The sequence below is a fragment of the Rhea americana genome, unplaced genomic scaffold, assembly GCF_003343005.1.
Source record: "Rhea americana isolate MKP2758 unplaced genomic scaffold, rheAme1 scaffold_52, whole genome shotgun sequence".
NCBI classification, from domain to species: domain Eukaryota; kingdom Metazoa; phylum Chordata; class Aves; order Rheiformes; family Rheidae; genus Rhea; species Rhea americana.
Window position 1 is genome coordinate 2,103,901 of NW_028186668.1, and position 6,000 is coordinate 2,109,900.

The following is a 6,000-nucleotide window of genomic DNA, read 5'->3' on the forward strand; positions in this document are numbered from 1 at the left end:
TATGGAGCCAGACAGAGAGAAATTAAAGTTCAGCATCTTTACRGAAAACACTGTGAATCTGTATTATAGGACTAATGGACGTTATATGGACAGAAACATTGTTRAAAAGGCTAAATCTCCATTCTTAAGAGTCTAAGCTCTCTGGAAATCCTCTACCCTTTGGAAATATCTCTATGGAGAGAGAGCAGCATCCCTACGGAGCAGTTCAGAAGGGGAGCCTTACGGAAGTGTCCAGGGTCACTCCGGAGCAGGTGCTCTGCTCGCTCACCAAGAGGAAGCCTGAGCAGATTAGCCTCATAAGGCTGAAGTCAGTGCTTATCAATATCCCCCCCATCCCGTACTTTTTCATTCTGACATTCTGATTACATATGAAATGCAGATAGGCAAGGATATCACTATTCCATGCGAAAATGCACAGAGATTAAGAGAAATATCCCATTTTAAGTGAAGGTAATTATAAGGGACATACAATGTAAGTTCCCTCTACTGGAGCTGGTCCATTTGTACTCTACATAATTTTTAAGGTTGTACATTATCTAAAAAAGAATTAATGACATGTTATTTGAAGACTCTTTGTGGCCAAATTAATGATCTAGGACATGAAATTGGACAAAATGACCAAGCTTGTCTTGTAGTAGTAAGTACTCTTATTTATCCTTTTTTGTTGTTGTTGCWTCTCCGTAATTTCTGGAGGAGGAAAGAGAATATTTTTTAGTGAGATGAAAACTATTGTGGCACCGTGTACTTCCAATGAGATTAAGGCCTTATTGTAAYCAGCACTGCAGCAACTCAGAAGAAGAATCATTCTCTGCTCAGAGGAGCTTGCATCCTAAACGTAATCCACTGAAAGGCATTCTTGGTCTTGCTTTTCTATTAAACAAAATACCAGCAGACAACAGTCTTTGTTTCCCTTAGGTGGTTCTATAATACAAGAGTGAAGAGCAGTTTCCAAGTCTGATTCCTTCTTCACACACATTATTTTAATCGGAGAGAAGTGACTGCAAATTTAAACATACCTGTAGCACTGCAAATAGCAAGCTTCCTTTGCTCAAACCTTTTTGTAAATATTCTGCTTCCAATCATATCTCTAAACTGTAACCCTATGTTAAACATTGCTGTGGTAGATATAAAGTATCTCTGTTGGAGATGAGTTAACCTGCACTGATTTCTTCTTTAGCAGTACCAGTTTCTCATAAGGTTGTCTCAGAGAGGCAACACGTTATTTAGGATTCTGGATTTTTTTTTTTTTTTTTTTTTTTTTTGAGCTCTTGGACAAATTGAGATTGACACTGCTTTGAAAGTACATTTTCCTGGATAATCAGTTTAGGTTCTTTGGTTTTGCATGGCATAAATAGGCCTCAAAACTGACATCAGGTTGAGACAGTTGCACAATTATCAGATACTTAGAAAGGAAAACAGAATGCAGAGAAGTGTTGTGGAACGGAACTGTGCACTGGATGGGTTCAGCCTCTGCAGCGGGAGTCGAGTCCCTCAACGCAGGGGGCTGTGGCAATGCCCCTCGTGTCCCACCATTCAGTAAGGCAGCTGACTGCTTGAGAGGGGTACACAGAGGATATGTGCCTGAGGATTTTAGGAATGCCATTCCATTGCCTCCAAAAAAAAGTCTTTTATACTCAGATTTTCCTTTTCAACAGACAAAAGGTACTACAAATATGCTATTCTCCACACCCTATGACATAAATAGTTTATTTAGTATGTCTCACCCTTAGTGGTATTTCTAGTAATTATATTCCATATTTCATGAAAGACCAGACAGATTTATTTTATAACAGATTGGCATGTATATAATCTATCTCATCTGTGCTTTTACTTAAAATTATCTACAGTGTGAATTTACAATACTGTTTATCTTTTAGATTTGTATTCAATTTGAAAATCATACTTATGTATCTAAAAAATAAATAAGTCTTTACATCCTTACTGAGTTAWTTCCCTGACAATTCCAGTGATTGGGTTATGCTCAAATATACTGAATTTCTGTAAAGAAAGACATGAAATCTTTTATCTCAGTAGACTAGACCAAAATCTCTTTCTTTATCTGAGCATATTGTCAAACAATTTCAGTGGTAGTTCATTATGTTCAAGATGCTCGTGTTCTTTTTTTAACCTGATTTTCAGAGAACAGCATCAGGCCTCCTCTTATGGTATGTCTATCAACAGGGTTTCTTTTTTTTTTCTATTATTTACTCTTTGAGTATTTCAGAAATTAGGCCTCCAAGGTCTTTAGTTTCTTATACTCTTTATTAATATGCTTTTCACACCTCTGTCAGACCAGATCACTCTCCAATTGCTAGCAGCCAAATTAGGTATACATTTTCCTACATTTTCCTCCATAATTCACTACTCCAAATAAATCTTTGTTTATCACCCTTGTTTCTGAGAACAAGTATGTCTGAGACCTCATTGTTGCAGTGACCTACCTATAGTCTTTGCTATGCTATCTTCTCTGAGAGGTATGTTATTTCTATTACATAGAATTTGGGGGGGTGGTTACGTAGTCTTAGTCCACCCTCTAACTCTTTCCAAATTTGCTTATACTTCCTTATCATATTTTCAGCTGTTTTCCTRCAGTATAAAACACTCTCAGTAGAGATTTAATAGCCTTTATGGCATCTTTATTTCTTATGATATATATTGGTGAAATACTTCAGATGCCAAGCATAACCTAAAAGACAAACAGAAAAAATAGCATCTCTTTAAGGAAGGGCTGAACATGCATAGGCATATACTTTGTTTTTCTAATGACCTATGCCAATACTCTGATATCCATCAAGCTTAGAAAAAGATTTTGAATCAGTCATCATTTCCAGAACTTTTTCCCAGAGAAGGTAGTAGAAGATATTCCCTTTTGATATATTTATTTAGTTCTTTGGGGTCCCTGCATACACAAAGGGCACGCATTCAGTGCAATGACTAGCAAGTGTGCGTACTTGGTCCTGTTTTCATTGAACCTGGTGATCTGCTCTCCTCAGCCTCTGTCTTCAGGGGAAGGAAGTTCTCTATGGGAGTGAATCACGGACTGCTTGGGCTCTTTTAGCCTTGTTCTGTAGCCTGCTGAGAATTTCCCTATCCTGAGTAAGTGATTTCAACTCCTCTTCACGTCTCTTGTTGAGACTAAAAGCTGACATATTTTTTAAAGCTATYATATGAAACTTGCTCACTTGGTATTTTTTATTCATGCTGATATAATCAGTTTATTTTCTGATTTGTTATTTACTCATACAGTTAATCCCTGCAGCCTCTGTATATCACTGAGCTCTAATGGCTCATGTCAGACAACTCAATGCTCCTTGCCTCCCACAAGTTCTGCTACGGACCATACTAGTCTTTTATTGTTTCTTAAAAACTGAGCTATGGTGATAAATCAAATTTCAGATTTGTATAACATCCTTTTTTAATTTTTGGAATTTGCTTTTAGAAACCCTAGAGAATTATTTCAGCAGATCCCATATTCTCATTAAAAATGGTTGACAAAATCGAGCTTCATCTGACTGCTGCCGCTTTGAAAGTTAACCCTTATAAAATGCTTGTATGATATTCCTGTAGAAATATGGGACACRTCAGTCTTTGTGATGTATAAAGATATTCACAAAAGTTTAATTTCAAAATTTTTAAATGGATCCAGCACTGCTTCTTACTGAGCTAGGAAAATCCATAGCTATGAACGCTGCGCTTAGGACAAATCTCTTCACATATCACATATAAAACAWGTAGGTTTCATACGTTACCTATACTTTTCCATTTTCTATTATCATTCTGAATGTAAGTAACTCAGATTGAGTTACATTTAGAGTTATCTATTTTTTTTCTTTATTTTCTAGATGCAGATTTAACCTCAGAAGAATTCTACGGTAATGGAAGGAAAGGTTTAACCTTATCAGTAAAGATAAGGTGGGACCGGCAGGAGTTTTGAAAAATAAAGGGTTTGGGTAATAAGGCAGAAAGAGGAGAGTAGAGCTTGAAGAATGATAGCTACCTACTGCAGGGGAGAGGAATGAGTTATGCACCCCTTGCTGCACTAAGCTTTTACCCAGAGGGGAGGAGGAGGGGAACCGGATGCTCTGGGACAAAACAACCCTGCTCATATAGCCTCATTAGTCTAGCATTCTCCGAACAGCCACCCCACTTTCTTACTTCATTTTCAAACATAACGATGTCATTGTTCTCCCCAAAATATATTCAGGGTCCTCTATGAGCTTATTTCTTTCTGTGTCACTTTATTCAGCTRCTTTCATTAAAAATCCCTTTAATGATCCTTCTAAAAAAATCTCAGGGTCTACATCATCCTCAATTGCTTTTCATCCTGTTGAGCATGCTGTCTTTCTTGAAGTCTTTGTCAAAACCTGAAATTGAAACATCTTCCTGCCAGGTGGAACAGCATGTGTGCTTCATAATAGGTTAATGATTTCTTTATAGCTAGCTAAGCACTGGGTCAGTTGTTAACAGATTCTATTTTTTTCTCSTAGACAGAGTATAACCTAACATACAGATAGATATGAGGACAGCACATGTCTGTGTGCTTTATTTCCCAGTTCACCTGATTTTAAAATGTTTGTAACAGTGTTGCCTATATTTTGAGTTTTTCTGTTTCTTTATTTTCTTTTGCACCATTATCCTGAAGGATAACTTTACTGTAACAATGCTCAAAACCTTAGCACCAGTAGCAGAGATGCTCAGCATCCTCTTACAGTTCTCAAGAGGAATAGAATGAATATTCATTAAAAGCTGAGAGGGGTAACATAGGAGTAGAGCATTTTCAACATTTGTGCTGTAGAATCAGTTTTCGGTAAGCAGCATTAGCTGAGAAAGTTTTTTGACATGTGTACAGCTGGAGAGCAGAAACATACTGAATGCTGAGGCTCCTGTCTGACTTTGTAGTCTGTACAAAGGACAACTTCTCTAAATAAGTTTTGTAACATCTGGCACATACTGAAACAAATTCTCTGCCAAGAAAACAGAGTAATATTCTATTGATAACATTGGCCAGTTTTCTTAAAGAAGAAACTTGACCTACTGTGYTTTCTAACATTGCCTTTAGGCTGACATTTTCAGTCCCAGTTCAGGGATTTGAATGCTAGGGATCCCTGCAWCTTCAAAGCCCATGGGACAGCTTTGAAAAAAAATCTTATTTTAAATGTCAGAAAATTTAAATTTCCCCATATGTTAAAATGTGATTTCCCATAAGAGCATGTTACATCTTTATATAGTTAAACAAAAGAAAAAGAAAAATAATAATTATAAGTGGGATCCAAAATAATGTACCATATAATAATGCACTTTATAATGGTAGCTTTTTAATCCTATCACTGGTAAAAACAATTCTTACTAGGTTTTGAATATCAAACCTTTGTGAGTTTGGGTATCTTAGATATCACATTCTTTCCTCACCTTAATTAAAACTGGGAAGATAAATATYTGAAAGCTAGGAATAAGCAATTTAGGTTATTGACAGAATCCCCAGAAAAAGCTTTCCTGTCTCTTCAGCAAGTACACTGAAATCAGTAAGGTGTGCTGATTTCTCAGTATTTGGAGGAAGGACAGATAGCAAACCATTTTTTTTTATTTTTTTAATGTTTTAGTTTCTATTTGAGATGGAGACTCTCAGCTGCTTCTATCATGTGACACAATACACTATTCTTGCCTATGGTGGCAAGAGGAAAATGCTTGACCCAGTATCAATGCATTTTAATCACAAAATCCTTATCATAATTCTTAACACTACATGTTAAAGTCTGCTAGCAGTATGTACGGTAAGTGAAATTCAAACATATGGAAAGAACTAGGCTCAAGCTTGCACAACACTCAAATCCCACCTAAGCAACAGGCCAGCACAAATTGCACTTGAATGCATGTGTGGGCAGATCAGTTTAGACCATGCACGGCTCTGTCAAGTTCAGTTTCTTTTTTCTTTCTTTCTCTCTCTCTCTCTTTTTTTTTTTTTTTTTGTGCCTCTGGAAATCATTGCACCAGAGCATTTTT